This window comes from Cavia porcellus, unplaced genomic scaffold (genome assembly GCF_034190915.1).
Source record: "Cavia porcellus strain 051 isolate PalLab524CR breed Dunkin Hartley unplaced genomic scaffold, mCavPor4.1 scaffold_16, whole genome shotgun sequence".
NCBI lineage: Eukaryota > Metazoa > Chordata > Mammalia > Rodentia > Caviidae > Cavia > Cavia porcellus.
In genome coordinates this window covers 24,291,904-24,309,349 of record NW_026947499.1, presented here as the reverse complement: position 1 = coordinate 24,309,349, position 17,446 = coordinate 24,291,904, and the positions used below count along the sequence as shown (strand labels likewise).

The 17,446-nt window shown below is 37.3% G+C and overlaps 1 long non-coding RNA gene across 3 annotated transcripts in view; it reads right to left on the bottom strand.

Moving 5' to 3' along the window:
* LOC111753959 (uncharacterized) overlaps positions 1-17,446 on the bottom strand; it is a 35,655-nt gene that overhangs the window by 17,203 nt on the left and 1,006 nt on the right. For all 3 annotated transcript variants that reach the window (XR_010039724.1, XR_002788723.2, XR_010039725.1), the window contains exon 2: positions 13,280-13,350. This is a non-coding gene — a long non-coding RNA (uncharacterized LOC111753959). The remainder of the gene's footprint in view (positions 1-13,279; positions 13,351-17,446) is intronic.

Here is a 17,446-nt window from a genome sequence, read left to right as displayed (position 1 = left end):
ATGATGCAGCAATCCTATTTAAGGTGTATAGCTAAGAAAAATGAAAACATACCATCTAAATGTAAATTTTCATAGCAGTTTAATTTATAATAACTGGAAACAACTCCTATGTCTTAGTAGGACAAAATAGCTAATATCTACAAGTTAAAGGAGAAAAGATTTATTTTAGCTCGCAGTTCAAGAGGTTTCAGTCCATATTCAGCTGATTCCAAGGCAGGGAAGAATGGCAGAGGGATATGGAAGAAGAGAAGCCGTTCATGGCATGGTAGGCAGCCAGCACAGTGACTTCCTCCTTTCCATTTTTATTCCATCCAGGCCCAAGGCTGGGTCTTCCCTCTTCAGCGAATCCAGCATCCATACCCAGAACTATGCTAAACCAATGAGTGGGCTAACCAGTACCACACATCCATGACCCAGTCACTCCCCAAAGCCCCACCTAGAAGCACATGAAGCTTGCGGGGTTGGGGGGATCCAGATATGAGCCATAACATCAAACTGTGGCACATGCATACAATGGAATACTACTCAACAACAAAGGAACAAACTATTGAAACATGTAACAACATGAATGATTCTCAGAAAAAACAGTATACTGGGTTAAAAAGGAAGACACAAAAGAATTCATATCCTATAACTCTGTTTATATGACATACTGAAAAAGGCAAAAGTACTGTGGCATAAAACAGATCAGAGGTTTCCAGGAACTGGGAGTGGAGGGGAAGAGAATTGACTATAAAGGAATGGAAATTAGAGCTGGGCATGGAGGCTCATGCTTGTAATCCCAGCACTCGGGAGGCTGAGACAGGAGGATCGTTGTGAATTCCAGACCAGTCTGGGCTACAAAGTGAGCTCAAGGCCAGACTGAACTGCATAGTGGGATCCTGTCTCAAAAAGACAAAAAAAAAAAAAAAAAAAAAAAAAAAAAAAAGGAATGGAAATTTTTAATTTAATTTAATTTTTTTTTGAGACAAGAGTGTCACTGCAATTCAGGCTATCCTTGAACTCACTTTGTAGCCCAGGCTGGTTTTGAACTTAGGCAATACTTCTGTCTCAGCCTCCTGAGTGCTGGGATTATAGGCATGCACCCAGCAAGAAATGGAATTTTTAAGGGTGATAGAAATATTCTGTTTTGATGTGGTAGCGACTACATAAATATATTAATTTGTCAAAAGTCACATAACTATGTAATTACAATGGTTTTTTGTTTGTTTTGTTTTTTGGCTTTATGAGACTGAATCTTGCTATGTAGTTCAGACTGGTCTTGGGCTCACTTTGTAGTCCAGGCTGGTCTTGGGCTCACTTTGTCGTCCAGGGTGGTCTCAAACGGCAACAATCCTCCTGTCTCAGCCTCCCGAGTACTGGAATTACAGGTGTGTACCACTATACCCGGCTTACAATGGGTACATTTTAGAAATACCTCAACAGACCTGACTTTTAGAAACTAAACTCAAAATGTCACTCTTTAGGGCCCACATTCTATTTTGTTTCTATGTGTACATTAAATTCTGCCTCTTGAACTGATTTCAAAATTCAAAAAAATCAGAGCTAGCCATTACCTTACAAACTTTCTCTTTAAGTACAGCTTCATAAAGAACGCAGAGGAGGAGATTGAAAAAGATGGTGGATAGATAACAACTGGCTACAAAGGCTCCCTGAGACAGTTAACTTAGAATTCAACACAATACAGCGTGGGGAGCCCCTAACAGGGAGATGAATTTTCTCATCCCAAGAAGAAATTAAGGTGAGAAAAACCAACCAAAAATACAGGCCTGGTGCTATTAGTGGAACAGCTAAAGGTTTAGTGCTTCCAGTGTGGTGGGTGACTTGCTGGGCCCCTGCTGCGACCTACCAGGCCGCCAGAGGCCTTGCCACGTCCTGCCAGACCGCTGGAGGCCCCGCCACGACCTGCTGGGCTGACTGATGCCCCACTGCGACTTGCCGAGCCTTCAGAGGTCCTGGCACTTCGTCACTACAGGTGCAGTTACACCAAGATTGGGGGTCGGCAAGCCGAACGGAGAGCTGAGTTGGTGGGGTGCCTGCATCAACCTGTGTCCCTAGGCAGTGGTGCACACTAACCCAGTGAAGCATCAGAAGTTTGACTGACCTGGAAGGGAGGTGGCACAAAGTAATATAGTGAAGGCCACAGCAGCTTGACTGATCCGGAGGGGAGGGGCCAGCATACGCTGTCCCTGTCTGCAACTCACTAGCACACAGCAGTGGGAAGGGTCATCTAGACAGTGTGCTTCAGAAGAATTGTAACCAACAAAGAAAAACTGGGGCCTCCTGGAAGAAGCAAAAAAGATGGGAAGAGGAAGCAACAACAAAAAGTCCCCAGGTCCCAACCCTGAGAACATTGACCCAGGACAGGTAAAAACAAAGGAGAATGAGAACAGCATACATGCAATATCAGACACAACACCAGTGGACATAAAGAGATATATTCTGGACCTCATAGATGAGTTCAAAAGTGAAATATTTAGCAAAGTAAAGCAAGATATGAGAAAATTAATAAAAGAGATGCTAAGCACCCCTTAAGCAAACACAGATGCAAGAAGGGAGGAACTCAAATAAAGGAGAGAACCATTTGATGAGGAATATAAAGAAAATATAGAATACATGAAACAGATTCAAAGAGATTACCAGGAAATTAAAAACTCTATGGAAAGGTGGTAAATCTGCTTGAAAGAAACTAAGGATAGATTATCCAAACTGGAGGACAGTTTTGCAATGTGGGATTATGAAAGGAAAAATTTTTTTAAAATAACAAGGAAACAAGCAGTAACAATACAAAGGCTAGAAGATGACAAGAGGATCTATAACTTGAGAATAAAGAATGTGAATGAAGAAGCATGGATACAAACAAAGGAACTACAAAGGCTATTCACAGAAATAATTAAGGAAAACATCTCAAACATAGGAAAAGGAAATGATATTCAGATCTATAAGGCATACAGAACTCCAGCCACCTACAACCAAAACAGAGCTACACTCAGGCATATAATAATCAAGATTCCAGAAATTAAATATAAGAACAGAATATTAAAAGCTGTTAGAGACAAGAAACAGATAATCTATAAAGCGAGGCCCATCAGAGTAACGGCAGACTTCTTGACACAACCATCAAGTCAAGAAGAGCCTGGAGTGAAATACTCTAAGCCCTGAAAGAACATAATCTCCATCCCAAATTGATATACCCTGATAAACTGTCACTAGAAATTAATGGAGAAACAAGATGCTTCCAAGACAAAGAGGAACTTGGGAAATTCACAACTACCAATCCAACTCTACAGAGAAAGAGAGAGACAGAGAAAAATACTAAGATTCCAGGAACAGTGGAAGAGCGGTCTCAATGAATGGAGCAGAAAACAAAATGAAGAAGATAAGCAGACAACTGATGGCAAAAAAGAGCATAACAGAAATGAGGCAGAGAAGGTTGGATATGATCTCTAATATAGATGGCCTTGATACACTAAATTAAAAAAAAAAACCACACATGGAGTAGATCAGGAGGCAGGGTCCACTGAGATGCTATTTATAGGAAATATAATTAACATGAAAAAGAGTACATGGTCTGAAAATCAAATGTGAGAAAACAATGCTCTATGTGACAGAGAACCAGAAAATAATAGGGGCAACTAGACCAGTATTTGTGGATAAGTTGGAAAGACAGGCTTTAACAGGAAAAGGAATACAATTAGAAATCAAGGCCAGGAGAGAGAAGGTTCAGAAACACTTAGATAAATAGCAGGTCCCTCCCCCTCCCCAATTTAAAACCAAGGGTCTTGGTCAGACTCCAAAATGCACAGTGTACCCTGGGGAAGTGAAAGGGGAGGGAGAGTCTTAAAAAAGATGGCAGAAGATATTGTTAATAGTGTATCAGGATTTAAAACCCACATTACTCCCACCACTCTACTTAGATTTTATTCTATTTTTTTTTCTTTTTTACTGATAGATTTTATTCTGTCCCAGTTTGTCTACTTGCATTAGATTTGACACTGACAGCTATCCCAAAAACATCAGGATATAACACAGTAATCATCTTTAATTTCCTATTATCTTAATCTGGAGCCCTGTATGCTTTATACTGTTTTATCATGACTGATCTTAGTTAAATCTGGTTTGTTTGATTGATGTTTGGTATTGACAGATTTTATTCAAAACTGATATGATTGACAGTATCAAGTCTGAGAGTATAGGCAACTACACTGAAGATAACAAGACTATGATACACATTCTGGTTTGGTAACTGCTTGCTTTTGAAGTCCTATACTATATACAAAGTTGTGTTTTTATTAATACTGTTATGTACTGATATATTCAATTATGTTTGATGATATAGCCAATTCTATTGAAAATAACAAGAGACAACACAGGAACCATGGTAGAACGCTTTGTAAAATGGTCTTATATGTTTTTTTCGTTTCATATGTTTATAGGAATATGTCTTATTCTGTCTTGCTTTGATTTATGTCTCCCTCTAATATAGAAAAGATAGAAATACATGTTAAGACTCATGCATGTGTAGAATCTATAAACAGTACATGAGAACTGATCTTATGACACATGATGAAATGAACAGATATGAAGAAAAAGAGACACAAAAGTACCCAGTGCTGATCCTGGAGTGTCATAATGTGAAACCCTGCTAATTTCAACATAATTGAAGATATAAATAACTGCATATATGTTTAAGTGTATAGGATTGATAACCATATTTCTAAGTTTTTGTTGGATAGTTGAACAGAACTGGTTGCAAGTCTCACTATTTGAATCCCTACTTTATATGCTCTACTTCAGTATCTTACATAACTATTTGTAAGAAGACAATCTGTAATCATCAACTAGTGATTTCTTACTGTTTATTTTTTCCTTTGAAATTATTTATTATTTCTACCCGTTTTCTGTTTTGTTTAGTCTTTCTTTAAATTAAATTAAAAAAAAGATTCAGTCCACAAGTGACAGGCAAATAAATAAGTAAATAAACACTATAATTACCCAGTGCTGATCACAGAGTATCATGATGTGAAATCCAGCAATTCTATTGTTCTTTGTTCAGAATGATTTTAACCTGCTTTAGTTTGTTTAATCTAAACATAAATGAAGAAATGGATAACTGCATGTATGTTTAAGTGTATAGGATTGACAACCATGTTACTAAGTTTTTGTTGGACAGTTGAACAGAACTGTTTGCAGTCTCGCTGTTTGAATTCCCACTTTACATGTTCCATTTTTGTATCTTGAACACCTATTTGTAAAATGACAATATGTAAACATCAACTAGTGATTTCTTAGTGTTTAATTTTTTCTCTGAACATATGTATTATTTCTACCTGTTTTCTGTTTTGTTTAGTCTTTCTTTAAATAAATTTTTTAAAAAGATTTTTAAAAAAAGAACGCAGAATAAGATTTATACTAGTCCTTGTCTGCAGTTTCACTTTCTATGGTCAACTGTGGTTTGAAACTATTAAGTAAAAAATCCCTGAAATAAACAATTCACAAATTATAAATTGCACATTATTCTGAGCAGTGTGATGAAATCTCACACTCTGCTCCATCCTTCTTGGGATATGAATCATCCTTTTGTCCAGAATATTCATGCTCTATGTGCTACCTATCTCTTAATAAGCATCTCAGTTACCAGATTAACTTGTCATTATATCATAGTGCTTATGTTTAAGTAATTCTTATTTCACTTAATAGCTTCAAAGCATACCAGTAATACCAGCAATTTAGATATGCCAAAGGAAACCTTAAAGTCATTCCTTTCAGCACAAAGATAGAAATTCTTGACTTCCTAAGGAAGAAAATCACATGTTGATATCGCTAAGATCTAGAGTAAGTGTGATTCTTCTATCAGTGAAATTCTTCATATGGGAAAATAAATTCATGTTAGTCTTGCTATTGCACCTTATATTACAAAAGTAATGATTATAATGCATGATAATTTCCCCATCAGGTCAATCTTAAATCTAAATACTGAATTTGATTAGGTTCTCATCCAACTCAGTTTGTGACCAAAATCGTAAAAAGAATCAAGCCTGAGAGCTGAGGTGCCACTTTATTTAGTTAAGGTGGAAAAGGTGTTAAATTATGAGATTTGCCTGGAGAGGTAGCTCAGTGATAGGTCACTTGTCTAGCATGCTTGAGGCCCTTGGTTCAATCACCAGTAGTGAAAAAAAATTTTAGGCTTTAGTACTATCCTGTTTCTGTTTCAGCATCCGCTGCGGGAGGGGGTCTTAGAAAAAGGTGTCATATGAGAGAAATCAGAAGCAACAAGAAAGAATATTGAATATATATATATATATGTGACTTTTAACACATATTTAGAGGACTGAAGAGGACTATGCTACGCAGCTCAAGGCATGAACTTTTTTTTTTAACCTCTGAGTCCCTGCAAATGACTTTTAGTCATTTTTTACCATTTAACAAATGGTAGGAGTTCACTGAGTTTGTTAGAAATGAACTTATGCTCTAAGTACTGAAAGATGTGTGGCCTAATGATTGCAGTAGGTTTGGCAGATGGGTTAACTCAACATGAGTGGTTTGAACTGTGGGTCAAGTGTACCCAAGATTCAACAATTCACTAGAATTACAGTACTTGGAAAAAGGATGTTACGCTCAGTTATGGTTTATTATGATAACAGGAATACAGATTAGACTCAGCAAGGGGAAAAGACACACAGAGCAAAACTCAGGAGAAATCAAGCATAAGCTTCTGGTTGTCTTCTGCTCATCTCACATATAGCATTTAATTTCTCAGCAATGATATGCAAAATGCCCCTGACTAGGGAAGCTCACTTGAGTCTCAGAGTCCAGGATTTTTACTAGAGGTCAAATTCATGGATATGTACCTTTTGTTTAAATTACTTTGGGTATTTTCAGTCATATAGAAGTCAAACTGACAGTGTAGCCCAGAGTCTCAACACACAAAAATAGTTCTTTGATCTAAATCATACTGTTTGCATAATGTATATGGCCAAACTGAGACACTATAGCTCAAGGTTTCAGGTATACAAACACATTTATCAGAAAAGATATTTTGAGATTCAGAGGTTATCTTCCAGAGCTGGTCGATGTGCAAGTTTTGAGTAACCCGAATTTAATTAATTAACTTAATTAATTAAAACTATGTCAAAGATAGGGTATATGAATAGATATATATTTAACTGTGTATAGGTGGATTCATAACACTCCCAAAATTTACATCTTATATTTTATGTGCATAAATATTTTTTAGGTGAAAGTTTCACAGCTTTCACCAGATTAACAAAGATTCCACCACTCAAAAACTTTTAAGAATCTACAGTGAGGCCACAAGATGGTGGAACAGGAAGCCACAGAATTTACTACCATCGAGACAGTGACTTAACCACAATATACAGTTTAAAAATCTTTTAAGGGATTGCCAAAAACCAGTTTGAAAGTCATAGTGGCCAGACAAGTAAGTATAAAGACAAGAACTGCTGCACTGAAACTAAGAAGCCATGGGTTTCCTATAGATACTTCTTTTCCTACAAACTAGAACATCTTAGTGTGATAAAAAAAAATAATAATAAAGCCCAATTTTGACTGCTCCTGTGAGAGAGGAAGAGAAGAGTGGATTATAGGTCCAATGGTTTGGCTTTCTGGGGGAACTTTCAAGGCACTGGTTTCTATCTTGTCTGACTCTGAGTGGAGAGGTAACTGGCATATCTTGGATAACTGAGAACAAAGGGGAGTCTAGGCCAGTGATAGCAAACCTTTTAGAGACTGAGTGCCAAATTGCAACCCCAAACCCACTTATTTACGGTGAAGTGTCAACACTGCAATTAAACCTGAATACTGAGGCTTTCATTTAGAAAAAACAACCCATATATTAACATCTTTTGTCTTTAAAGAAAGACATAACAACTCTCAAATGATACAAATAGCAATTACTGAAAGGTAAAAGTTTGTATTTGTTGTGTTCTTATATAATTAATGTGATCTTTGCTGTTGTATGCATCCTGATAATTGTCAAACCTTGGTTCATACTTCATTAGTTTGAGAGAAATATGCAGCAACTCAGGTCATCTGTTAGTCTGTTTCTTGTATCACATTTGATATAATTCAAAACTGAAAGCAGCTGTAAATGACCCAAATAAAGTAAGAAAAGCAATCTCAAGTGCTTGGCAAAGAACTCTAAACTTTAAGGATTTCATTTTCAGAGCTACCAACTGTGCTGCCCTTTGCTAACCCTTCACACTTTATCATCTCTATTTCCATAAATGTTACATATGAGTGGTAGAATTTATTTTTTCACATAGAGTTTTCTTAAAATTCCAATAGCTCCATTCCCAGATTTCCAAAATCTAACCAGTGTAAGCAGAAAAGATCAAGTTAGTCAGATTTGGCTGGAGAAATAACACAGGATTGTTACGATCTTAAGGAACTGCAAAAATCTGTTACTAAAATTCTCCTTTGCAGCTGCTACAATGCTAGAAAATTCCTGATGGTTTGTCTGCAAATGTTGTATAATTTTCTAAATGCATTTTTAGATTTAGAAAATATTTCAGCTGCCCACTTTAAAGATCCGGGTGACTTGGCCCATGTGGCGACAGGGAGGGATCTGCATGCCTTCTGTGACACATGTACCATAAAACTGCCACCACTGGCTCAGGCAGTGGTCTGGGGAAGATCAGAGAACCTGAAGTATTGCAGGCAAACACTGGGGGAGAATAGAAAATTAAGAGCACCTGAAAAAAACTTTCTAACTGAGAAATTACATGTATAAACTCAGAGAAATGCATTCCAGAGATTTGAGATGCTCTCACAATCTGTAATTGGGCTAACTGGTTAAGGTGTATAAATACGTTTTTTTCAACTGTCCACGTCCCAGAAAAAAGTGAGAAGACATATGAAGAAACAGGAAAATGTGGCTAAAGGACTCAAATAAAGCTATAGAAATGGATCCTAAAAAAAAAAAAAAAATATATATATATATATATATATATACATATATGTATATATATATATATATATGTAGTCACCTGAAAGAATTGAAAAAAATTATCTTAAAGGAACTCAAATAAGCTATAAAAGGTCAGAGATAACTAAAGGAAATCAGAATATAACAGTTCATGAATAAAATGAGAATATTAATGTAGGCACAGAAATTATAAAAAAGAACTAAACAAATTTTAGAATTGAAAACTATAGTAACTAAAGTGAAATTTTTACTAGAGGAGTTCAACAGTAGATTTTATTAAGCAAAAGGCTCAGTAAAATCAAAGACAAGTAATTTAATATTACCAAGACAGAGGAACAAAAAAGAAAAATGAATGAATAAAAGTCAAGAAACCTTAAGATAATTATAGAAAACTATCAGACAAATAGATGTATCAAACTCCCAGAAGAAAAGAAATAAATAATGCCCTAAATTTCCAAAATCTGAAAAGAAAATGGACATTCAAATTGAAGAATGCCCACAGGACTTTAAGTAGGTCTGAACATGGCCTCTCATAGTCAGTCAAAAGTGAAAGTCTGTGCATACCTGTAATCCCAATATTCAGGAGGCTGAGTCAGCAGGACCGCTGTGAGTTTGAGGCCAGTCTAGGCTACACAGCGAGTTTAAGGACAGACTCAACTACATAGTGAATAGTCTCAAAAAACAAAACAAAATGAAACAAAAGTGAGAGTCAAAGAAAGAATTTTGAAAGCAACAAAAGAAAAGCAACTCATCACATACACAATTCTGTGAGAGTATCTGTAGATTTCTCAATAGAAAACCTTACAGACCAAAAAGCAATGTATGATGTGAGGACTTCATCAAAATTAAAACCTTCTGGGCCGGGAGTGTAGTTAAATAATAGAGTCTTTACCTAGTTCGCACAAGCCTTTTGATTTGATCCTCAGCACTACAGAAACAAAGAAACAAATGAATAAAATCTTTTGTGGTTCAAAGTGAAGTAGGACAGAAGAGATAACAGGTAGGTAGAAAGGAGACAAGGAAATTATATCTTAAAAATTAAACTTTTAAGAAGACTTCTGAGTCTTAGCCACTATTACCCAAGATGACTCATATCAGATTTCCTTTGGTTAAATTTAGACTCCAGACCCTTCACACTCAAAACTCCTCAGGAATACTGTAAGTCTGTAAATTGGCTTAATTGAGAAAGAGCAGGAATCTAATCCTAAGATAAAGGAACAGGTTGAGAGAATTCAAAAAATGCTTAAATTATCTTAAAAAAAAAACAAACACCTGAGCTCATAGCTGAAAAATAGGCTAATGCCCATCTCAGGGGATGGGCTATCATTTCCCAGCATTTCGACCCCTTAAAGAGAAGGATAAATGTTGTTCCCTCTCCCAGGAAATAACGTGCCTCTCTCTCTCAAGGGCTTGCACCAAACTTCTCAGAGTATGTCCCCAAATTTTTTTTTCCTTTATGGGAGTCAGCAAACCTGTGAGCCCATTCTTATTTAGGGTGGGTGAGATTTCTTATCTCAGCTTCAGGAATCTCCTCAGATTCTGTCTAGTGACATTTTCCACTGACAAAAGGATAACATCAAGAAAGTGAAGATAACCATAGGATGGGAGAAAATTTGAAAATCATGTATCTGATAAGGCACTTGTATCCAGAATATGTACAAAACTCTTACAATGCAACAAGAGAAAGATAAGCCACCCAGTTTAAAAGTGGGCACAGTGAGGTTTTTCAATTTGGCAGTTCCCAAAAAAGTTAAATAAGGACTTATCATATGGTCCAGCAATTTCTCTCCAAGTCTATATCCAAAAGAAAGGAAAACATCCATCAACACAAAAACTTTTACATGAAGGTGCATAGCAGAGTTATTCTTAACATCACAATGGTAGAAGCAACACACATGTCCATCAATTGATAGATACATAGGAAAACTGCAGCATCCAGTAGAATATTATTCAGCTATAAACACACCTTAATATTATACTAAGTACAAGAAAACAGGCACAAAAAACCATACTGTATGATTGCATTTATATGAAATATTCATAAAAGGCAAGTCCCTAGAGACAAAAAGTAAATTAATGGGTAACAGTGCCTAGGAGAGGGAGAAATGGGAAAGGAACTCTACTAGTAAACATTGGGATTTTGGGGGGGGTAGTGAAAATGTTATGGAATTAGGTAGTGGTGATAGTTGCACAAGTTTGTGAAAATACTAGTGACTTGCACACCTTAAACTGTAAAAAAAAAATTTTTTTTGACAGGGTCTCACTATATATTCCTGGCTGTCCTTGAACTCACCATAGTGTGTAGCCCAGGCTGGCCTTGAACTTTTCCTGCCTCAGCCTCCCAAGTGCTGGAATTATAGGCATGTTCCCTATGCCCAGCTAAAGTGGTAAATGTTATGCACATAACAATAAAATACATATAAAAAGGAAGACTTTGAGTATGTACACCAGAATAAAAAAAAAACACAGAAAAAGATAATGGTTTCACAGGATTAATGAATAAAACAATAAAATGGTTGACAGAAACAAGAGCTGCAATGTTTCTTTTTAGAAATCAATCCTGTTTTGCATAATTTTTAACATATCCCAGTTAATCACTTGGTTAGTATTTAGAAGTTTTCCAGTGATGTAAGTATTCTTTCAACATGTATTTACTAAGCATGTCTGGCATCTACATATTCTTCAACAAAAAAGTGGTGTTGTCTACAAGTTATTGAAAGTAGAGATACTCCCAGTGTCTTTTAAGAAGTAACATTTTCTGTGATTGAGGTTATCATAGTCCTTTGCACCTTTAAAAATGCAGCTTCCACAGAAATCTGCCTTCCTGGGAACAGGATAGTTTCCATATAAGTTCCTGCAAACCTGTAAATGATGCCCTCTTGCAATTCTTTTTTTCCCTTCCATTTTCAAAGCTATGTAGCTAATTTTTCTATGATGTCTTACACTTTCCAGCTATTTAACCTTCCTCTTGATAGGAAGGAAATTGGTTTTTGTTTGGTTCTTTAGTTAGAAGAGATGTTAGAAAAATCTTGCTTCATATTTCTTGTAGTACAGTGTTCAGTTTATGATAAAAATTCTATGTCTTAAATTAGGGACCTTCTCAATCAGAGATCATTAATATTGGTAGATTTAATCATTTGGTTAGTAGAAATTAAAGAAAGAAAAATGCTTCTCATGGAGCTGAAGCTGCAGTACGGTCTCAGAGGAGTTCTAAACCATTTTTGATAACTGTCATTTTTCTAAGCACTAAGAAAATGTACAAAATAAAGGTCTTAAAATATGGGTGGTCAGTCAGTAGTTGGGTGAATTTTGAGCATATTGCCTTAGATCTCTGTTCCAAGTAGAAATGATGGAAAACCAGTTTAAAATCTATTTCTTTTGAACTTCTTCTGTTAAGTGATAATCATGAAGAGGGATAATATCACTTTACACATCATCAAAACTACATATTCAGGACACAGACTGAGGAGCCAAACAACATTTCTATGTTTGAGAATTCAGTATCTCCCTGACATCATTTCTTAAACTGGGCACTTGAACGGGCAGCAGCCTGTCACTTACAGCCTCTCTCATTTCCTGTTTCGGTTCATTAAACCTTAGGCTTTCCCAGAAGCAACAACCTACATGGAGATCTTCTGCCAGTTAGGGAAGATCAATCTGAAGGAGGCAGAAATTGACATGCAACTTTGAGGAAGTATGAAGGCCACAATAAATTGCTACCTCCACAGGGAATTTTATTTTGTAGGTTGACAGTGTGTGGGCAGAAGCAGCACTAGTTTATGTTAAGATCTCATAGTTGGGAGCTTATTTCATATTGACTGGATTCTCTTTGGCTGCCAAAGGATAGATAAATTTCAGAGGCTATCTCAGGTTGGCAACTCTTTGTCTTTGCCTTTTTCTCTTAAATATACCCTAAAGAAGTTAACAATACAATCAGTTGACATATACAGGCCTGATTCAAAACTTCAGTTCTCTAAATGGTTTTACTTCTTTTTCTCTGATTTGTGATCAGAATCATGAAAAAAATTAAACATATGAACCAAGCTATACCACTGTATTTAAAATTCTAGGACTTCAGAATTACATTCATAAATACCCCGGGCCAGCATAGTGGCACATACCTGTAATCCCAGCACTTGGGAGGCTGAGGCAAGAGGATTGCCATGAGATTGAGACCAACCTGGGCTACATAGTAAGTTCAAGGCCAGCCTGAATTACCAAGTGAGATCTTGTTTCTAAAAACAGAACAAAATGCAAAACCCAAAACCAAACAAACAAAATAAACCTAAAATCAACCAAAACAAAACAAAACACAGCTATAAATACACTTACCCCCCAAATCACATGGCTTCTTGTGTGAGGCAGTTTTCTATCTCTATGACCATAATACCTGAAAGAGACAACTTATAAGGGAGGAAAGATTTAGCTTTAGGTCACACTTTCAAAGGTTATCAGTCCATTATTGATTGGCTCCATTATTTTTGGGGCCATGGAAAGGAAGGGTGTGCTTGGTGGAGCAAACCTGCTCACTTCATCACAGCTAGGCAGCAAAGAAAGACAGACACTGGGGTTCCAGTATCTCCTTAAAGGGGACTCCCCTTCCCAGTGACCTAATTTCTTCCCACTAGCTCCTACCTTCTGAAGGTTCTACCATTCCCAATAGCATTACAAGCTGACAACCAAGTTCAGCATTCAGGCCTTTTAGGGGGACAATTAAGATTCCAAACCATAACACCATAACACTATGACATGCCCCAATGGCAATCAGAACAAATCACTATTCTAACAAGAGAAGAGAGGACATAAAATAATTCAACTGAGCTGAAAGAGCTACATGAGGAAGGAAACAGAGATGGAAGGGAATCTCTACTCAGATCTCTTTTTTTTACCATGAGAGAGGCATTTGGAATTTGGAACTGCAACGGTAACTTTGAGCTTTCAGAAATGTCTTGCTGCCAGGAGTGGGGAGAAAGTCTTTTACACCTCCTTTTCTTTCCTATTCTAAAGTGCTGAGCAAAAGGTCTGCTTATATTGGTTTGAAGTAGCCTAACCATTGCCTAAGAACATAAAGGAAATTCTCCACACATACTTTCTTCCAAAAATGCCACTTCCTTTGTGAAGCTATATTGGTTCCCTATTCAGAATGTATAGCTTTCTTTTGCAGCCTCTATCATATAGTTTCTATTTCCATTAATGTTTTCAAACTACTAAGTTAGTAATGTGTTTCCAGGTCTCCTCTTGCTAATTCATAAACTTCCACAGGGATTAAGTCATTATCTCTCTGATTCTCAAATGGTAGATGAATGCATAAATATGGCATTGTCAGCTTCTTGATGGCTGGAGGTTATGAGGAGTTTAGGAGTTCTAATAAGAGTTGAAAGCAAGTAGGATAAACATACCACCTTTTTATTTAGCCATTCTCCACACCCCAATCTCTTTTTTCTCTATTTGGTATTATGATACGCTTACAGATGACATTCTTGGAATGAATTTTATATTCAATATATCTGTTTTGACATCCTTCAAATATACCATGTTTGGAGAACATTTCCAAGGTTAAACTGAATTTGAAGGACAAACTTCCAGTTAGTGTAAGTAGACAACAGTAGTTCTGCTTTCTGTGATATAGTATTGTCACCAGATGTCTCAGAAAATCTCCAAGATTCTAAAAACTGAGAGTGCTACTCCACAAGATTCTACTGAGATGCTGCCTCTACAAAGCAATTAAGAAGAGTAAGAAGGGCAAGAATAATGACCCAGACCTGTAATCTCAGCTCCAGGAGGCTAAGGCAAAAGATCACAAGTTCGAATCTATCTTGGGCAACTTAGTGACTTAGCAAGACTTTGTCTTAGTATATGTTGTAGTTAAGGGTTGTACAGAGAACAATTAGAATCAGGACATGGAATTTATGATATTATTTTTATAATGATCACCGGAAAGTAACACAAGAAAATGCAGGAAATCTATGTGCAACACCAAAGACAGAATATTTAGTCAAGGGCCTAAATCCCATAGCAATGTCCCACATGAGTCCAGATAAAAACCCAGAGCTTATGACAATGCCTCCCACAAGTCCAACTGGAGGTCCAGAGCCCATGAGAAGGACTCTTTTACGGATCTATGCTGGGAAGGCCCAAAGGTCAGCGGTGGAAGCCAGAAAGTCCATGCCAGTGGGGTGAAGGAGTTGTGCTGTGGGATGAGGGTTCTATGCTGGAGCCGAGAAGTCACACTTACAAAAGACCAGGGCTGTCCTGAAGGCACCACAGCCATCCTCAGCGACACAGAGGTCCTGAGCTCCTCCAAGAACAAGCACAGTCTGGCACATGCCAGGAAGTCAGTGTGACCAGTTCATCCTGGAGACCAAGCGCCACATGTCTTCCCCTCCAGAGTTAGGAAGCAATGCTCGATGAGGGGAACAAAGCTTCTCCAGGAGAATCTAACGGCTCAAACAGCAAGTTGCAAGTCGTAGTAGAATTCATAATGCCTCAGTGCAACAACGCATTAACACCCCAATGTCTCGATACCTCCCTTCTCCACCTATTTATCCTGGCAACTTTCCTCAGGTGGTGCATCTTCGCTCAATGCCATGCTGATGTAATCCAGCTGGTGTTAAATTGACCCTAATCCATAACAGTATAAAAATTTTTTTTAAAGGAGAGGGCTGAGGAGGTGTTCCTCAGTGCAAAGGCCCTAGGTTCTGTCCCATTTTCTGGGGGGAAAAAGCAAAACGAAGGGCTGGGGGTTTAGCTCAGCAGCAAAAGCATCTTCCTGTCAAGCATGAGGTTGTGAGTTCAATCCCTGGTACCAAAAAGGAAAAGAAAAAAGGAACACAAAATTCCCTTTAATTGAAATGGATAAATGGTCATTAGCATTCAAAGAATAAGCATCTATTTAGAGACTCATTAATGAGGAATGATGAAATGTTTTAAGTACACAGCATCAAATGACACAGAGAAAGGTTTCTAAAGAGAAAGGTTAAATTTGGCCAGTGAAACTCATCTCTAGTAAGATTTTCCCCTCCTTGCCTCTTTACCTGTGTCATATGTTATTTTAATTCTGGATATAATGTTTGTAAAACTCTACCGGAGAATTTTGACCTTTTATAAAGCTGGAACTGTCTAAATAATGATCAATTTCTAGGACAATGCACATTTCCTTCTTCCAAAACAAAGATACTTTGCTTTGACAAGGACAATGTCTAGTATCTGAAAAGAAAAACGAGGAGGAAGGAAAGGAGGAAAAGGAAGAATAGGAAGAGGAGGAGAAAAAAAAGAGGAGAAAGCAGCAGCAGTAGCAAAACAATTGTTTCAATTTCATATAGAACCTTTGAGTTCATTAGACCATTATCCCCAGGGATGGATTTAATCATTGAGTACAAGCTCAAAGCCTTTTAGTTGACAAGAAGCAAGTCTTTGGCTTGGGATTTCTATGTTTGAGTTGTAAATCGGGTTCACAGAAAAGTAATCAGGAAATAGCTTGGCTGGAGACAAGAAAGAGCCTTGAGATGAGAAATATGAGACCATGGATTGTGCTTGTGACTTAGTCTCTTAACAAGCTTAGGGACTTTGGGCAAATTTCTTAAACTCTCATTTGTAAAGGAACAATCTTTGATGATTTCTAAAGCCCCCCTCTAGCCCTACTAATTTTAAATTGTTGAACATTTTTCCTTAAGTCATTGATTAGTTCATTTGTCTATTTGAATACCTTCAATGAACATACTAAAAGAAGCAAATTTAATAGCTCTTTTCCTCAAGGAATTGATAAACCAGTGGGAAAGGTGAGAGGTTTATCCATACAGTAGTATTAGAGACAAAGAGATGCTTGTTTGTCCTTTCAGGTTCTAAACAAGTCACAAGGATCCTAAAAAGAAAAGAGCAGGGAAAATAGTACAAAAAACTCCAGAGAAGCAATTAGGAGAAACAGAGGTAATTTATTGTTTCAGTCCACAAATGCGTATTGAGTGGCCACTGTGTGCCACGCACTGTGATGGGTACTGGAGATCCTGGATTGGTAATTCAGCCAGGCTAGGTTATTTACAGTCTGGTGGTGAGAAAGAACAGGTGAACAAAGAAATGCAATTCTGATTGAGGAAATTATGTGAAGGAAAGTATAATAAAAGTAAGAGAGAATAATTTTTTGTGAATGGAATGGACCACCAGTAGTAAAGAGCAGAAGGGGGAAGGTCTTTGGATCCAGGGACAGTTGACAGAGGTCAAACCAGTGGCAGATGACAATAAGGACAGTCAATATAGGGGCTAACGGGATCCAAACAGAGGAGCAGATTAATGCTGAGGCTGAAAAGTGCTGGTTCAAAAGGCCATCTGTATGGTTGGAACTTAAAATGCAGTTACTTTTTGGAAAGTATAGGATCAAAACAGCACTCTACTGGAAATGATTTTGCCCCTCAGGGGGTATTTGGCAAAGTATGGAGACAGGTTTTTTATTTCGATTTTTGGACAGCTGACAGTACTGGGGGAAGAACCCAGAGCCTTACATGT